Raw genomic sequence first — 19000 nt, 5'->3', positions numbered from 1 at the left:
AGTGGCCCTCTGGCGCATCACCAGACATTTGTTAGACAATGTCCCAGGTGAACTGTTTCTTATCTTTACAATGTACTGGGAGTACTGCCTGACAGCTTCTCAGAACAGGGGCTGGTTTCTTCAACTTTTCCCTGAATGAGAGCCTTTCCTTTGCTAAGCTGGGGCTACAGAACTTGGGTTTGGCTCTGTTCCATCTGTATGGAGGCTTGTTTAACATTTAAGCAAAATCCCAATAATTCTAAGAAATTTTTTTACTATTCCTTTAGTTTTGTTATTAAATAAAAGTAATTTAATCTCATCAGAGAAAAATCAACAGAAAAATCATTTCTTATTTAGCAAATCAGAGTAACACTAACAAACTTCAATTTAGTTTTCTAAGCGCTATGCTACAAGCATTAGCTTCTTTAATCCTCATAACAACCCTATCGGGTATTAAACCATAAACTAACTTATAGTTGAGAAAATTGAGACCCAGAGAGGTTAAATAAGTGATCCAGTTTACTTACCTTGTTATTCAGACCCAGATCTGTCTTACTTCAGAGTCCGTATCAGCACACTTGAAATCACTATTACAATTTCGAGTACATTCATTTTGTCTTCTCGTATATGTTTTCGTGTCTCCACGTGTTTTACCAAAACAGTATCATGCGTATTTTTGGCTGCTTTCTTTTCTCTTTTCTTTTTTTAAATTTATTTGAGAGAAAAAGAGAGAGAGCACCAGCGGGGGTGGGGGGCAGAAGGAGAGGGAGAAGCAGACTCCCTGTTGAGCAGGGAGCCCAACTTGGGGCTCCATCCCAGGACCCCGGTATCATGACCTGAAATGAAGGCAGATGATTAACTGACTGAACCACCCAAGTGGCCCTGTTGGCTGCTTTCTAAAAAATTCACCATAAATTTACCCAGAACAATTTCTGCTACCAATACAGATTCTTTTGTTCAGTGATTTAAAAAAACAAAAAGTTGTATTGTATTCCATCATATGGGTTTGCTACCTACCCTCCCATAATTGGGCATTTAGGATCCTTTTAATTTTGTATGCTTACCTCTTAAAAAAGCAAATTAGTTGTGGTTCTCTGGGCAAGGACAATACTCTATATTTGCAAAGAGTTGAAAAATTATTTAATCATTACTACAACAGCACCAATAACTTTTAAAAATGATCATCAGCCATGGAAAGCAATTCCACTCAATGACAGTCTTAAAGCTTAACCATTTTTTCAGCCTGGAAGCTTTCAGGACTTTTCCCCTCTGTCCTTGTAATTTGATATATATATATTTTTTTATTTTTATTTTTTATTTTATTTTTTTTTTGCCAGGAACTAACCAGATATGGTTCTGTTTTTATTGACCTTCAATCTTTACACTTCAAAATTTTTCAACTCCGGATGTTAATTGATTTCAATGATGATTGCTCCAGTTTTTTTGGCTTTGTTTCTTCCATGGAGAGCCTTATAATTCTTATCTTGTCTCTATTTCCTATGACTTTTATTTATAATATCTATTTCATCATTTTCATATTTTTGTCTTTCTCTACAGTTTGGAATAATTCCCACATTTATATAATATGTCACTGATTCCATTTCCTACAGTGTTGGCTCCCTGTTTACCGTTTGCAATGAAGATTTTAATTCTGATAATACAGTTTTAGTTTCCTAGTTTGTTTTTCTTCCTTATCTCACTCTATTATCTTTCTATGTCGTTTTGCCTCCTCATATATTTTACTTCTATTTCGCTTCATCTGTGTCTTCCTATTTCTTTTCTTTCTACTCAGATTGCTGAACAGTTTTCTAAATTTTGTGTGTGTGGGTTCTATAGAAAGTCACTTTCAGATCTGTTTACCTGTATTCTTTTGCTAGGGCCGCCATGACAAAATACTACAAACTGAGTGACTTCAACAACAGAATTTTATTTTCTCACCATTCTGGAGGCTGGAAGTCCAAGTTCAAGATGTTGACAGAGTTCGTTTCATCTGAGGTCTCTCTCATTGTCTTACAGATGGTCACCTTCTCTCTATGTCCTCCTATGGCCTTTCCTCTGTGCTTGCTCAGACATGACATCTCTGTGCATCGAATTTATTCCTTTTTATAAGGACATCAGTCAAATTGGATTGGGGACAATCCACTTCAACAGCCTCAATTTAAGATAATACTTCTTTAAAGCCTTACCTCCAAACACACTAACATTCTGAGGTACTAGAGATGAGAGTTTTAGCATATAAATTCTGGGGGGACACAATTCAACCCATAACAGTACCTCAGTTGTAAAAATGATGTTCCCTTTTCCTTAATGCTTAGCCAGGCCATTTAATAATTCTGAATTGGCCTTCACTTCCTGCTTATGCTGAGCCTAAAGATGAACTAGAAATGAAAGCTTATTGTCTTCTCTAGTCTTCTTTCAGCATGCTCGCTGCCCTGGACATGCACATAGTTTTCTAGACGAGCTAGCATACTTTTCAAAGCTCTTATTCCCCCAAAGAATCTCATTCCCCAGCTTTCTCTTCCTGACTTTTGTCCTGTCTACTATTTGCTTCAATTGTTAGTTTTTGTGCCAGGTGGCAGCACTTGGCTGTCAGTAGTTCTGAGGAACACCCTCCACCCTAAGAGAGCTACAATTTAGGTGAAACAGAGCCAGGCTCCTTGTGTTAGTTCTTCAGGGGAACCACAGACAGGTCAAAACAAATGTGACTCCGTGGGAGCAAGACTGTCTCTCCTCCCTGCAGTATCATGTATTCATACTGAGGATTCAAGTCGCGAGCTTGAAGCCGGCCACCATACTGGGAAAGGGATGGGGTGAGGATAAGTCAAAATGCCACAGGGTTCTCTTGTTGTGTTCTAGCAGCCTTTCTCCTGGTTAACTGTTCACTTGATTGCTGTAAACACTTGCCATCTTGCAGAGTTCCAAAAAGGTTGGTTCTTAGTTTTTGCTAGATTATTTGGTGTTTCTGGGGAAACATAAGCCCCTTGAAGTCCTTACTCTGTGATCTTCACTGATGTTATAAATTCACATGGATGATGTTTTGAAGCCCTTTTGTATATCTCCAATTAGATGGCAGATTGACCCAAATACTACTAATTTAACTTCTACAGTCTAGCATACTTTCTTCTTTGATGATTGTGGAAGACAATGGCAGCATTTTTTTTTTTTCCTGGCTCAGTATCTGGAGCTCTGTTATGCTAAAAATCTGAAAAGTTTAGTTTCTAGAATCTGCTAGTAGAGACCCTTGTGGTTTTTAATTTCTGGCAGTCAGCTTTTAATCTCTTTTGCTAATTCCCCCTTCTTTGGCCCAACCTCCAATGATGGAGTCCTTCAGGAACCAATTGCAGGACCTTTTTTTCTTCATTTTATGCTCTTCTAGGGGGTTTTAGATCTTTCCAAGCCTGTAAATACCATGGATACTCCAATTATTCCCTAATTAATATCTCCAGTCCTGTTACATGTTGAATTCCAGACCCAGTTATTACTCAACATTTCTCTTAATAGCTCACAATACCCCAGAATAAACATATTAAAACCGAACACTTAGTTCTCATTCTCACAAGAGTTTTTTGCCTTGGTTCTTTTCCATGTCACTAAATGACACTTCTATCCATCTAGTCATTTCTTCCAGGAATTTTGGAGTCATCCGTGACTTAACACTCCTGATATGTATATAACTATTTCTTGAAAGTGGCCGATTCTTGACAACTCTACTATCAGTACTGTAAGATAAGCTGTCACATCATATTTTTGCTTGTATTCCTCCAATAGCCTTCAACCTGTGTCTTTCTTCCACGCTTGCCACCCACAACTCATCCCGCAATTACAGTGAATGTTTAAGAGCACAAGTCAGATCACACCACTCTTCTGTTCAATCATAATTCATTAATGTGGCTCACAAGGTCCTTACACGACCAGCCTTCCACATGTCTGTCTAGCCACAGGCGATGCCATGCTCTCCTTTTGTCACCACTCTTCAGCCACAATGGCCTCCTCTTAGTTACTTTAATCTACAAGTTCTCTCCTGCCTTAGGATTTTCTGTGAGCTGTTTTCCCTCAGCTCTTGTCCTCTTCCGGCTATCCTTTTCCTGGCCAATTCCTTCCTTAGGCCAGCCTTCTCCAAATTTCAATCTAAGTTAAAATGCTTTTCCTGACTCTCCCACAGCCTCTTGAACTCTTCCCTAATAGATCTTGTGAACTTTTCTATGATTATTTGTATGATTATTACTTATTATTGGTTCTCCTTAAGACTATAAACTTCATGAGACCATGTTTGTTTTCTTATCATCTCTATCCATCGTGCCTATCAAGATGCCAAGTTAGTAGTCGCTGATAAATATTTATTGCATGAATATGTGAAAGGATGGGTGGATTAAGGGTCAGAAGCAGTCCTATTCTAGTTGTTCCCAAGGAGTAACAAGCATTAAGTATTTCCTGTGCACCTGAGCACATTCCAGTATAATGAGAGTAAACACCTAATTTCCCTTGTTCCCCCCCCCCCATATGTATCAGGATTGTGGTTTGCTTTGTTCAAAGACTTTGCTCTGGGATGGAGGAACTGAACACCAAGATGAGCCAAGGGTGAGAGAGGACTCAAGATGCTCAGGATGAACTGGTAATTGCCAATGAAGAGGGAGAAAAGCCATTGGATTGTTTAGGAAGTTCAAAAAGCCATGCTAAGTTTATACAAATGATTTATCAGAAATGTTATAATAATATAAATGAAACAAAATAAGAGAAAAGGACACTGGGGTTAAGATAAACTTTAATAGCTATGTCAAAAAACACAGCTTCAGATCCTTACAAAGGGAAATTAAAAAAAATGTGAATCCAATGGGACTGTGAAGAAAAGAGGAAGTGGTTTCTCAGAATTGGAAGTTATCAGGAGATTTGGGCTTAGAGATCTAAAGGCCACAATTGAGAAGCAACACTGGAAATCATAAGGAAGCCTGTGCAAACCTCATTGCTGTGAATTTTATCCCTATTGCATTTAAATGGGGATGTTTTGTAATTTGGATATAGTAGGAGATATTAGAAGTTATAAATGAGGTTTCGTGCATAAAGAAGGTATGGGTATTTTTTATTACACTTTGTTTTATTCAGATACCTATGTAATCACACATGGTCCAGGAACACTCGAATAGTGTGTGAAACGTGATCAGATGTTAAAAATTGGTCCTCAGGGGCGCCTGGGTAGCGCAGTCGTTAAGCGTCTGCCTTCGGCTCAGGGCGTGATCCCGGCGTTCGGGGATCGAGTCCCACGTCGGGCTCCTCCGCTGGGAGCCTGCTTCTTCCTCTCCCACTCCCTGCTGTGTTCCCTCTCTCGCTGGCTATCTCTCTGTCAAATAAATAAATAAAATCTTTAAAAAAATTAAAAAAAAATAAAAAATAAAAATTGGTCCTCAGACACTATCGCCAATGATGCTGTGCTTGCCCGTGGTCTCACTAATATAAAACCACATCCACATGTCAGTGGCCACAAACCATTCAGCACAGCTTCCTTACCTGTGAGCTGTTTGTAGCTACCAGGTTGAGCACTGTTGATGATTATTCTTCAGGCTCTAAGTAGTTATGGGAATCTCAGCAGGGATTGGAGGAACCAGCTCAATCTTAAAGTTGTGCCCAAAGGTGGCTAATCCAGGCTTTGAGCGAGTCATAGCAGCGTTGGTCAGCCCCAGAGCCTTCTCAGTGAGGTTATGGACAAATAGCACCACGGTGCTAGGATGGGAAGTTTGTCACGACGAGTGACTGGCTGAATTAGGTCTAGATATTTTCAAGATTAGATATTTTACAAGACTGATAATATGACAGGGATCCAGGAAGCAGAGGTGTGGAGGAGAGAAAAGCTTAATGCTTCCACAGGAAACTTGAATTGGCAGTGACACATCAGGAATCAGGGTGAGGGATGAGGGGAAAGATAGTAATCACTTAGGTGGGGGAATCTTTGGGAGAAGCCATGATAAGTGGTTGGAATGAAGATTTGAGATCAATCATCAAGGAGCCATTTAGTTAGATTGTATTTTTCCTTATTTACTCTTCTTACTTAATTTCTTGGGGTATTTTCTGAATTTTCCTTGATAAAATCTGTGGAATGTATAAAATTGTGTGTGTGTGTGTATGTGTGTATACTTCCTTGAGAAGTAATGATGCAATGTAGTTTCTGGAGCTATGTAAGAATGTAGGAGTATTGGTTATGTCTAGGTGCATATCCTAGTAATGGTGATGTTAGTAATAAGAGCAATTATTTCACATGATATGAAATCTGGAGGCATTTGGTTTCAGGGTTGGTTCAGTGGCCCAATCCTATCATCAAAGCCCAGCCTGTTTCTTCCTTTTTGCCCCATTATTCTCACCATGTAGCTCTTCATTTTTTGGTATGTCACCTCACGATCACCAGATACAATTCCTTGAGGTCTGACTTGGAAGGAAATACTATAACTTTAGTATATGAGGTGTTATGAGTTGTGCTGGGCTTGGCACAATTGTGTACACACACACACACACACACACACATGCACACACCACTCCATACACACTCATTTATACTAAAAATAAAGACATATACAGCAGTCCAGAAGAGAAAGGAACTAGCGGCTGTCATTTGTACACGCCCATAAATGACAGGGGAAATCCTAAAATGAATTTCTGAGAACTTAGGCAGCCCTTCCATACTCAATAAGGAAGTGAGGATGTGCCAGATCAGCGAACGTGGGATAGACTGTGGTCTAAAGGTAAGCATGGCTGACTACATCCTGGGAGATAAGTATGGACTCTGACATGAGGTGCGCTGACAGGCCTGGCCTGAACTGGGAGATTCCCTAGTACATGGCAGCAACCTCAACTTTCTCACTGAGTCAAATGCAGGTTTAATTTGGCTTTAAGTCCTTAAATTTTATCCTACTTTAGTTTGAGGTTTGATGCTTATGACCAGGGTCCCTAATTAATCACTTTTCATCATTATTTAAAATTGCGACAATTTCAAATGTGTGCCTAGACAAGTGTCAATGAGAAGCAATGAATTTGTCAATCAGGTCTAGATAGCTCCCTGCTTTAAAGCAGTGTTTCAAAAACTAAGTTTCCTATGTAGTCAGAAGTCACCCAGAGTTAGTAAGAGTAGAACTGGGGCGCTCCGAACGGCCATTTGCAAGACAGCAATAAAAATAATGTACCTTCAATTTTTCTCCTCAAAGCTGAAAATATTAGTTTACCAACATCCACCTGGATTGAAATGCTTGCTGAAAAGAGATGTGGCTTTTGGTTTTATGAGGCTATTAGATTGTTGTCCAAAGATACGATTGGCTAATTTGGTAAAACTGGTTCCATGTTGTATTAAGAATGAATTGCCTTGCATTAAGCCAGGGAGTAGTAGATACTCCCTCCCACTCACACATTATTTGTAACCACTTGGCACAGATCATTATGACCTATGCTTGAGTATAGTTTCCAAGATTCATACATCACTTCAAGAAGGGAGGTGTTCTGGGTGAAGCTGAGACATGAAAACCCAATCTTCCCAGAGCTTAAGCAGGCTTGTCCCTCTCTAGTGGGAAATGAATTCATTTTACAGTTCAATGACTACTTGACACCATACACAATCACTGGGTAACAAATGTTCTGTACCAGGATTGTCTCTGGTTTTCTTTCTCTCTCTCTCTCTCTTTTTTTTTCACCTATTCTTCTCCCTTCTCCAGGTACTAATGTTCCCTCATAATTTTTATGAGCCTTCAAGGGAAGATGAGAACTAGCCTGCTTGAAGGTATGAAAAGATTTGCTCATGAATAAAGTCTACATTTCTGTCTCAGTTTTCCTCATTAGAGAAGGAAACAAAAATAGAAATTCTGGCCAAGTACTGAGAGCTGAAGAAATAAATAGCTGTGGATTTCAATGTATTTCATCAGATAATTGTAAGCTACAACTTGCTGAGAGAGTGACGAAAAAGTCTCATGTGGTGTTGTTAGTTCTATGGGGGGCTAAAAATATACTGAGGTGACCCAATTCACTATTTTTGACTTTTATCTCCATGACCATCTTAAAGGAAGCATGATTTGAAGACCGTCATGAAGTGTTTTATGTGCCAGGTGTCTTACTCGAAATGGCCAAACAAGTGGGGGTCTGGAGGAGTCCCAGGAGCCAAAGCCAGAAAAGACATAGGATTGGGACAGACTGTGCAAGAGGCCAAAGGGGACCCCGAAGGCTGTTCAGATTAGAGCCAGCTTTTGGAGACGTGGGCCCAGGGACACAGGTCTGGAGTAGGATGGGGCTGCCTCAAGATTTAGGGCCACTGGGCCACACCCCCACATAGGAGCTTCGGGCACTACCACATGGGACTTGTCCGCGTTAAGATAAACCAGGATTGCAATGCAGACAGAGACTGAGAATCCACAGAAATTTTGCCTGTGATGTCCAGATGAGGGGTCCATATTTTTTGCAGACACAGAGTCTTCAGGGACAAAAGCATTGACTGAACCACAGCTAATATTTGGCGAGCATTCAGACGTCCAGATATATTTAAAAAATTATTAGTAGCATAAATTTTCTTAAGCATCCTTATAGGCAATACTTTTGTCATATACTTTATTCTTTTCATTTACTAAACCATATATTAAAAATAGTTTGCTTTTATTGTATACCATTTAGAAGACGCAGGAAAGCACAAAGAAGATAAAACTCATCCACATTCACATTTTTATTACTTACAGATAATCACATTTATATTTTTCTTCTAGTCTTTTTTACATGTTCACAAAACAAAATCAGGAATATAAGGATTTTGGTAGATACAAACTATACAAAATTCACCTGTCTGCCTGGAGCAGAATCACAGGATAGGGAAAGGGGAAAGAAAAAGGCACAGGTCATTGGTTCACAGTGGTCCTTCTACACTAACCCTGAATCAGCCCTGCACAACCAGAGGGCCAACCTTTCTGGATATCGCTGACTTATTTGGAAGGGCTTCTGCGAAAATATGTGCTATTAATATCTTATCATGGGTATCAATCGTGGACTCTTTTGGCTCGACGGAATGAGACTGAGAAAGTTCATTTAAAAAATCTTAAGCATGTATTTTTCAGGGCGAGCCAGCCAGACTCACAGTGCAGTATGATTAAGGAGGATGTCTACTCATTAGCTTGGGGCATGTTGGGTCTGGGGTGAATATCCATGTGCCAGCCAGATAGACTGAAATCTCAGACTCAAAATTAAAACTTACCCGTTTTAGGGCATAATCCCTGGGGGTCAGCTCAACCAGTGGCGGGCACTCCTTCTGGAGGAGAAACTGCTTTGCCCCTGCATCCAAAATTCTTTCTTCCCCCCTGCAGCAGGTTTGCCCAGGCTCTGTGGCACAGGTAAGTTCAGGCAGACTTCATCGCCCTGGAACGATGCCATTTCTACTTCCATTTTACGGATGAAGGAACTGAGGCTGGTGGAGATCAACTAACCTGCCCAAAGTCACATGGCTGGGAAGTGAATTCAAATCGTTGTGATTCCAAAGCCCACCTCTTGAGATTGGTCAGCTTTTAAGCACACCCCCTCGATGCACAGCTAAACCTCATGTCTTAGTCTCTTTGGCAGTTAGATGGGGCCATGTGACAGAGACCCGGCCAATGGCATATGGATGCCGCTTTTAGGTTTGGCCTGCGGACACTGTCCACGCGCTATACTCCATATTTTCTCTTCCGCTGTTGGATGGCTAGATGCCAATGTCCAAGACCTAGAAAGTCACATGTTGAGGACAGCAGAGGCTCTGTCAGCCTGGGTCCCTGAGTGACTTGTGGAGTGGAGCACCTTCTCTGGCCACCAACTTCCCTTCATTCAAAGGCTGTTGGACTTTATGTGAGAGGGAAATAATTAGTAAGTATCATTACCTTAACTAAAGTCACATCACAAGTAAGTGACAGAAGCAGGATATGAGCCCAGTTCTCGTTACTCCAGAAACCTGTGCTTTTTTCACTGTACCGTCCGTTCTGCCTCCCTTTGCAGTGAACTAAACTATAGAGATTGTTTCCTGCCACATGGCTTGCTTTAAAAACAGAAAGCTACCCAAGAAAGTTCTAATTCTGACATTTTCTGTCTACTAGTCTTTATGCCACAACGACACAGCCAATTATATTGTGTCAAGCTGGATTTTCACAATTTTTATTGATTTTTCAGGGTGGTAATGACCAAGCAAAAGAGTCTGTCATCGGTGTACATGTGTAAGACTTCCTCTGGACTGAAGCTCCAGTCAGACTATCTGCAACTCATTTTACTGGCACTGAAAACCCTTCTTTGTCTGTCTTCACCTACCTCAGTGAACTTAGATGCCACTATTTGCCAACAAATAAACAAACAAAACCCCACTCTTTTCTAGCCTCTTCTTTCATCTGGTTCTTCTTAATGTTGCCTGTGTGTGTTCTATGGCCTTGCTCATGCTGTCTTCCTGACTGGGTCCTCCTCATACTCTGAGACATAACTCCAATTCCCTCTCCTCAGAGATTTCTTTCCCCGGTGATTCCTGTCCCCACGGATGGGTCATTTTTAAAAAATATTTAAGAGATGCATTGAACTTTTTGACATTTGCTGTTGTTCTGCCTTATTTTATTCTTAATTGCTTTTTATGTGGAGCTTTATCTTCCCTTTAAGATTTATGTGTCCTCGAAGACACTATCTCTGATGTGTACAAGTTGGCAACCAGCATAACATCTGACATGGTACCTTGCAACTAGAAGATGCTTAATGATTTGTGTTTGAATGATTCAAGGATGAAAGTAATAGTGATTTCTTTTGTTTCTTCCACATTGCCCAGAATGATCCTCAATACAGTTTTGTTTTGTTCTGTTTTTTCCCCTCAGTACAGTTTTTGGAACAATTGTTGGCTGAATTCTATCTTCATCATTTGGGCCTTCCCTGAGGCATTTTTGGTATGAGTTTGAACCATGGTCCAAATTGGTCTAAAGTGACCTTGAGGGTTCTATGATAGCAATTCTCAAACTTCAGTATGCTGAGTGCCACCAAAGGGCTTTTATTCAAGACATCTAGGGTGGGCCTCTGAATTTATATTTCTAACAGCTAACGCTGATGGTCTAGTAATCACACTTTGTTTTTTATTTTTTTTAAAGATGTTATTTATTTATTTGACAGAGAGAGACAGTGAAAGAGGGAACACAAACAAGAGGAGTGTGAGAGGGAGAAGCAGGCTTCCTGCTGAGCAGGGGGCCCGATGTGGGGCTTGATCTCAGGACCTGGGATCATGACCTGAGCCGAAGGCAGATGCTTAATGGCTGAGCTACCCAGGCGCCCCTAGTAATCACACTTTGAGAACCACTGCCCTACTGCCATTAAAATGATATCATTTAGTACTGCTCTCTCTCTTTCTTACTCTACTCCAGCCATACTGACTTCCTTGTGGCTCCTTAAAGGCAGAAAGTACTCCCTTGCCTCAGGGCTTTTGCACTTACTGTTCCTCCAGATCCTCTGTACTTGCTCCCTCACCTCAGGTCATTCCTCATATGTCACCTTCACCAACCACCTGACTTAAAATGGCGACACTTCTCCTCACCTCACAAACACACATTCACACATAACACACACTCCCCATCATAGTCCTTTCCTCTAATGTTTTTCTCCATAGCATTTATCACCATCTGCACATATGTTGTGCTTGTTGTTTACTATCTACCTCTCTCCCTACCCACACCAGAATGTAGGATTCCTGAGGGCAGGAATTCTCATCAGTTTTGCTCATACTGTATCCCAGAGGTTAGAATAGTATTTGGCACACAGTAAGCACTCAAAAAGTGTTTCAGTTGATGTTTTAACTGGAGGACAGCAGGCCCCACAGCCCTACCTGTTTTTAGACCATAAACCATAAAGAAAGCTCACCTACTGCTGAAACAAAATAGGAATGATTAACTTAGCATTCATCCAGTCCTGGCAGGTCCAGGGGGCGTTGAAGGAGCAGAGGGAGACGTTATTAAACCTCCAAGGGGCTCAGGACAGGTCATTGCTCTGTCCTTAGTTTTTGCATCTACAAGATAAGGTGCTTGAACAAAAATATCTGCACTATTGTTTCTAGCTCTAGAACTCTCTCTTTTTTTAATCTTCCTGCACATCTACACGTCACACCAAGGGAAGGCTTAGGACACTAGGACCAGTGAGAAGCTCCTCTTCATCCTGTGGCTGTTATCAACAATTTCACCATAACAAAGGTCACAAAATTCTACTGAATTCAAGGCTATAATTCCACAGCTGAGCTGTCTTTTTGGTTTTGTGTAGAGCAAATTTCTTTGTCCTGGGTCCTAACTGTTGCCAAATCCAATATTACTACATTTGTGTTGCCTCAGAAGTCAACCTGTTCCAGGGCTTCTCAAACAAGTTCAGACAGGGGAACATCTTAGAAAGCTTTCTTATATTTGCTGACCTTGATACATGGAAATTTTAACATATACATATAATAACATACAAAATTTGGGGCTAAATTTTAAGCCATTGTATATATGGATTTCAGTAGAGACAAATAGTAGTGGATGCCAAATTTTTAAAAAGATTTTTAATTTTTTAAAATTAAAATTAAAAAGATTTTAATATTTATTTGAGAGAGAGAGAACAAGAGAGAGAGAAAGGGGGGAGGGGCAGAAGGAGAAGGAGAAGCAGACTCCCTGCGGAGCACGGAGCTGGAAGTGGGGCTCAATCCCAGGACCCTGGGATCATGACCTGAGCTGAAGGCAGCTGCTTAACCGACTGAGCCACCCGGGTGCCCTGTGGATGCTGAATTTTGAAGTTTATGGCTGAAAAAATTTGAGTTGAGAAAATTTGATCTTATTACTTGATCTTCTTTTCTGTAAACTGAGAAGCACTGGCCCATCACCTGCATTTTCGAGCCTGAGGTGGAAGGTTAGCGAGGAGTGGTCATAGGCTCTACACCTTGGTAGTAAAACCTGGGGTGGGTTATGTAAACTCTCTGTGCTTCAGTTCCCTCAGCTCTACAATGGCGATGAAGATGACAGCGCCTAACTCCTATGGTTATTGAGAAACCCAAATACGGGGGTACAAATAAAACTCGTCAGCTGAGCCGGGTACCCAACAAGGGCTTGAGCGACCTTGGCTATTATTATTCACCGCTGAAGGCCAGAGTGAGGCGCACTTAGGAAAGGATGAGCTCAGGCAGGGAGAGAGAAAAATAAGAGCGTTTGAGAAAATGGAAGAATGAACAAGAAGGGAGAGGAACAGACCTGGAGGGCACAAAGCCGTTGGAGAAGCTATATGTGTTTATTTGACTTGGATTTCTATTCATTTAAACCTTAAAAAAAAATCATTGATCTCTCCTTACACAAGGCTTCCTGCGGTGGGCAGAGCCCGAGGTCGTTGACTGTGGAGGCCGGGGTGCAAGGGTCATGTGAGCTCCCAGAGTTGGGAGCAAAAGGCTGTTTCAGGTGTTCTTCCAGGTTATCTATCTCCGTGCAGCGCCGGGGCTGGGGCGGGACGGTCAGAGGCCTGCAACGTCAGGATTTTCCGAGTCATCTTTCAAGTTGAGGGGGCAAGTTTCAAGGCCTTTTGTTTTCGGTCTTCCTATGTTTTAAAGTGACTTCTGAAGACCAAGGGCCTAAGAAAAGGCGGGGTGGAGGGAGGCCGAATCACAGCGCTCTTGCAGGGTGGGGGCGGAGGGGGCGCCAGGGTCGGTGGCTCCTTTCAAGGGAATCCGCACTTTCCAAAGCCTGTTGGCGCCCTCAGATGGCTTCCCAAGCACACTGGGTGTTCGGGGTTATCGTCTCCAGTGTCAACCTTTCCTCAGAGGTCACTGAACTGTGCTTCGGCTGGCCTTCGGGCCTTTGACCTGTCAGCAAATAGATAATGTTTTCAAAAAAGCTTGAATTCTGTTCAGTGTTTTATAATGATGAAAACTGAAGGTGGAAACGGTTGTAAAACCCTCTGACTGTCCACGGTGGTGTGTCTCGTTTCTCCGGCTTCCTCAAGTTCACGCTCGCAGGTGAGTGACTTCTGCTGTCTACGGCACCCGCAAGGCCATGTCCTCTAGCTTCTACTTGGTGGGGTGCTGTGTTTCTGATTCACTAAAGGCGGTCTTCTTGTCTTGCCATGAACAACGCGCTCATGCTTGGGTAGGAACTGGCAGAACACCGATAGTTCATAATACGATGTGCAGTTCCGATGGCTCTTGTCACTGTCTCATGTCTAGCAATACTACTTTATGCATCAGCTCTCTCGTGTGTGTGTGTGTGTGTGTGTGTGTGTGTGGTGTATGGGGTGTGTGGCACAGATGGGTGCCCAAAGTAAAAATGCTAGTGAATTTTTAAACCTTGGCTTTATGAAAGCACAATACCGTTCGCACAGATAACCACAAATCCCATCCCAGACAGCTGGTGCTGGTTTAACAGAGAACTACACCGGCTTTCTCTTGTCTCCAACACCATGCTCCTTTCCTCATTCTCCCGGTTCGCAATAATTTAGATACTAAAAAATAGGAGCTCTGGATGCATGGCTAGAGGGGGAAAAGTCGGATTCTAGAGTCTCCTTTCCCTTTTTAGGTTTCCCGAGCTAGTAGAAATTACCTGTTGCTGATGATTTGAACACATAGATCAAATATCATTCACATACAAGACTGGGAATAAAGTGTGGTATTTCCAAGCGTTTTGAGGGAAGGCTAGCTCACTAGACATATTAGAGACAACGTAAAATGACTGCACCCCAAACTCTTAATATTGGGATCTAATACTGGTTATCATTAAACTTGTAAAATATTAACTTATTTACAGACTTTTGTTTAATAGAAGTTCTTTCTGTGTGCAGCCACACCACCCCCCCACCTCAGCCCACATACCCCCTACCCCTCCAGACTTGGGTGCCCTCCTCCTCTGCTCTTGATTGTAAGCCCCTTGAATAATTTGTGTGTCCTCCTACTCAGAGTAATGGTGACAAATATTTGCTGATGAATGCTGGAAATAGATTAGGAAGTAATGTAGGAAAACAAAAAAACCAACCCTGTTCACTCCATGGTTTTAAAAGACACTGAAATTGCTAAAAAATTAAAAAGAAAAAAAATGCCCAAGTTCCATTGCAAGAACCAAGTGTTAAGAGTTGTGTGTTGCTTTGAGCAGATGGGGGAACTACGTGTGTAGAGACCAAGAAAAGCTGGGAGTAACGCTACCTTAAACTCTTTTGTTTGAGAGCCATTCTTTTAGTCCTCTATTTCATTTCTTTCTCTCGTCCATCAGCTGCAGCTCTCGGGGCTAAAGGGGCCTCAGTTTTGTCCCATCCTCTCCTATCTTCCACACTGTTGACACACACCATCACGCCACAACCCGCTTATCTGCAAGGCAGTTTTCTTCTATTTTTCTTGCTTCTTAGCATAAACTAGTATTTCTTTTCTCCTTTTAATGATCCTTGGGAGAAACAAATCATTGGCTGGGTTTAATAATATCAAAAGTGCGCTACCTACATTTCTACGTGTCAGCAGTGAAAGATACTTTAAGGGCTTAAAAAAATCAGAATTTGTGGCGTAAGAGGTGACTTTCAAATTCAAGAGGACCAGGAGCAGTTCTGCTTTTCTCTCCGAGCAGCCCAGGGAAGGGGAGCATGTGGTGCTGGCGGCCCTGAGAGCGTTTACGGAAGGAACGGCCTCACAAAGAGAAAAGCCCCGGGGAATCTTCACAGTGTGCTGTGGGGCGGGCTGAAGCCACTCCACTCCTGAGCCTGGCCTTGTACCCCTCGCTATGCCTCCGGCTCCTCACTGGCTGTTACACCATTTACATCGTCCTTATTATCTTGGCCTGGACGCAGAAAACCCTCACCTCTCCCTCCTGAATTCAGCTGATGCAAGATCAACATGTTTCAAAGATAGAATTTGGGAGAAAATGAAATGGAAAGCAGAACAAATCTCCTCAGAGATAATAGAAAATCTGATAGAGTAGAGAAGTGACAAGAGCCTGAAGTGACAGGAGCCTGGACACCGATGGCTTGGCTGTGGGGCACCTCAAACCAATTTGTTTTAGTCACCTCAGGCCTATCTGTCCGGGTGCGAGACGAACTGTGTGGCCTGTGCCCTGCTGAACGAGGGTGCCTGCTGCCTGGCCTGGCAGAATGTTTGTCCTTCCCAACCAGATTTTCTAGTCCCTCTGGGTGTGGGCTCTCAAGTTCCAAGCCTTATCAGAGGGTTGGCTTTTTTAACAAGTATAAAAATGATCAAGTCTTTATCTTGCCTAAAAGTCTTTACTAGCTCCCTTGCCATTGGGATAAGGTCCCAAGTCCTCAGCGTTAAAGATGAGGCCCCGAGGAATCCAGCAGCCAGATCCTTCAGAGATGTCCATCCACTTTCCCTCACACTCACTGGACGTTCTTCCATCCTGGAGCAATGTGCTCTCTCTTGGTCTGGGCCTATTCATGTGCTTTTCCCTGCCTGGGATGCTTTTCTCTCTCCTGTTTCCTTGGCTAACTCACCCGCATCTCCTATGTCCCATGTTTAAAATGCGCTGCCTCCAAAGCCTCCCCCAGCTGTTTAGACAGGGGCAGGGCCTCTGTTCAAGGGTCTTGGAGATGTCCGTGCTTCCCTTCACCCACAATCACCACGCTTGTCATTTCTTATGTGGCACCTGTCTTCCCTGCCACATTGTAAGTTCCACAAGGACAGGGCAGGTTGGAGGGCTGGTGTTCCATACGATTTTTAGGTTGGGTAAATCAAGCAGTATTTCTCCCCAGGCACCAGGCTGCCCTGAACTGACCTCATAATGCAGGAGTCAGCAAACATTTTCTGCCGAAGGCTAGAAAGTAAATGGTTTACGCATTGGTGGGTGGGTGGGGGGATATAAGTATAGTCTCTGTCACAGCTACTCAACTCCTCCATTGTAGCACAAGAACAGCCAAAGACAAAATTAAAACTAATGGACATGATTGTGTTCCAATAAAGCTTTATTTACAAAAACAGGCAGTGGGCTGAACGGTCCTATTATAGTTGTATCTTCAGCCTGGAAGGATTCCAGTTCTGGGAGAACTATTTTCACCCCTGACCTGTTTCTTTTCTCTCTTCCTTCTTTCTCCCCTTCCTTCCTTCCTTCCTTCCTTCCTTCCTTCCTTCCTTCCTTCCTCTTTCTTTCTTTCTTTCTTTCTTTCTTTCTTTCTTTCTTTCCTTTTCTTTTCTTTTCTTTTCTTTTCTTTTCTTTTCTTTTCTTTTCTTTTCTTTTCTTTTCTTTTCTCTTTTTCAGTTCTCCTACAGCATCAATAGCCAGACTGGTGTCTTAAAGTCACACTTAGCAGTCTTGATGTAATGGTCCATGGTGGGCACTGACATTTTGTGTTCTTTGGACTTTTGGTTTGTCCCTGACATGGCTTATAGAACTGCATCATAGGGGCGCCCCACATCGGGTGGGGATCGAGCCCCACATCAGGTTCCTCGGCTAGGAGCCTACTTCTTCCTCTTCCACTCCCTCTGCTTGTGTTCCCTCTCTCACTGGCTGTCTCTGTCAAATAAATAAATAAAATCTTTAAAAAAAAAAAAAAAGAACTTCATCTCATCTGGTTTTGACAGCTTCAAGCCCCCCATAGCACTGCTTATTTATCCCCTTTCTGAGGTTTGTCAGTGTTCTAGGTTCTGCCAGGCAACCCATCCAGATGTTACACTCTGTCTTCTCTCTCTTCTCCCCAGCAGTGGTTTTCCAGACTATTGTTGCTAGTGTTCTAAAGTAGAATTATCTGTGAAGTGTCCCAGTAAAGGTCAGGAGACTGTCCTCCAAGTTGATAAGATTACACATCTTATCAAAGAAAAGAAAACTTCAACCCTGGAGAGTTAAACAGAAGTACAGACAGTCTGCACATAGACCACATGCCATTTAAGCAGAGAGGGACAGTGGTGCTGGCGTGGACAATTAAAAATGCTTGGGGGTTCCACAATTAAGCAGCCAAAGTCTGCCAGCCAGTGCTTAGAAATCTTGATTTCTCACTTTCAACTGCCGGATTTTCTAAGTGTATTGGAAGACCATCTTCCTGGAAGACTTGAAAATTAATCTGCTTCCAAAGAGATTTTTTGGAGGTTCAATCATTTACTTTATGAAAAGGCAGAGTGAAAGGGAAGTAACATGGTACATTATTTTCAATTCTGAATTCTTTTGTGAGGCTAAAGTAAAATGTTGTTATTGTAAATTGTTAGGAAACCTTAATGAAAGCTTCCTGCAATGTGTGATATGCAAGAACCCTTCACATGCTTTAGGAAGCTCAAGAACAGAGTTGATGGCTTGGGTAGTATAGACAACAGCTGGGAGAGTAGAATTAGATGACATTACGCCTGCTGATATTGATGGGAAAATAATGTGACAAAACACCATAGCACGCTTACATCGTGGTACACCAGGTGCGAAGGAGACATACTCACGCGACCCTGTGAAACAAACCTGTTTATCACTGAAAACTAGATTCCCACTATGTTCCCAGGGTCCCAGAAACTATCAGAGATGCTCTCCAGCATCTGCTGTGTTTTCCAGAATCTCATCTAATAAAAAGGGAACTAACCAGTGGAAGAAAACATGGTCTAATGATATACCAGAATTTCATTCTACGCTTATAATGATATGAGGCAATTCAGCTAACATCCAATTCTGGAAACATCGCCTTTCCTGGAAAATATCGTAAGCAAGGCTTTTGAGTATTCATTCTAGTAATTTTGGTATCTCGTTGCACTTCCCCAGACTTAGCGCTATAAAGTTGCCACTGCCTTTACGGATGCCTGCAAGTCAGAAACGTTTTCAACACCGTGGCCTTCAAAGGCCTCACTGCCATTTCTGAGCTGCGCAGAGATAAGGGAACGAGCTTTAATTTCTGGCTGACCGCCAACTGAAGAGCCAAGAACTAGCAGCTCTGACGTCCAAGGACAGGAAAGGATGGATTTCCCAGCTAAAGTAAAAAAGCAAACTCATCCTTTCCTGACTTCAAAAAAATTAATTTTTTACTCAGATGTATTTGACATATAGGTTTAAGGCATACAACTTGTTGCTGCGATGCATTCATATATGGTCATATGATCGCCACCGTAGCTTTAGCTAACACT

The 19000-nt window shown here is 42.2% G+C and overlaps 1 protein-coding gene across 4 annotated transcripts in view; it reads left to right on the top strand.

Annotated features, from left to right (window-relative positions):
* The first annotated feature begins 13415 nt into the window (after window positions 1-13415).
* Window positions 13416-19000, top strand: part of ABCB11 (ATP binding cassette subfamily B member 11) — a 78296-nt gene continuing 72711 nt past the window's right edge. For 2 of the 4 annotated variants that reach the window (XM_044381499.3, XM_044381501.3), the window contains exon 1: window positions 13416-13939. The gene's annotated coding sequence lies outside the window, so the exon portion shown is untranslated. The remainder of the gene's footprint in view (window positions 13940-19000) is intronic. The other 2 variants (XM_044381500.3, XM_057318406.1) reach the window with 2 other exon arrangements.

The sequence above is a fragment of the Ursus arctos genome, unplaced genomic scaffold, assembly GCF_023065955.2.
Source record: "Ursus arctos isolate Adak ecotype North America unplaced genomic scaffold, UrsArc2.0 scaffold_1, whole genome shotgun sequence".
Lineage (NCBI taxonomy): Eukaryota > Metazoa > Chordata > Mammalia > Carnivora > Ursidae > Ursus > Ursus arctos.
This window is presented reverse-complemented; position numbering and strand designations above follow the sequence as displayed.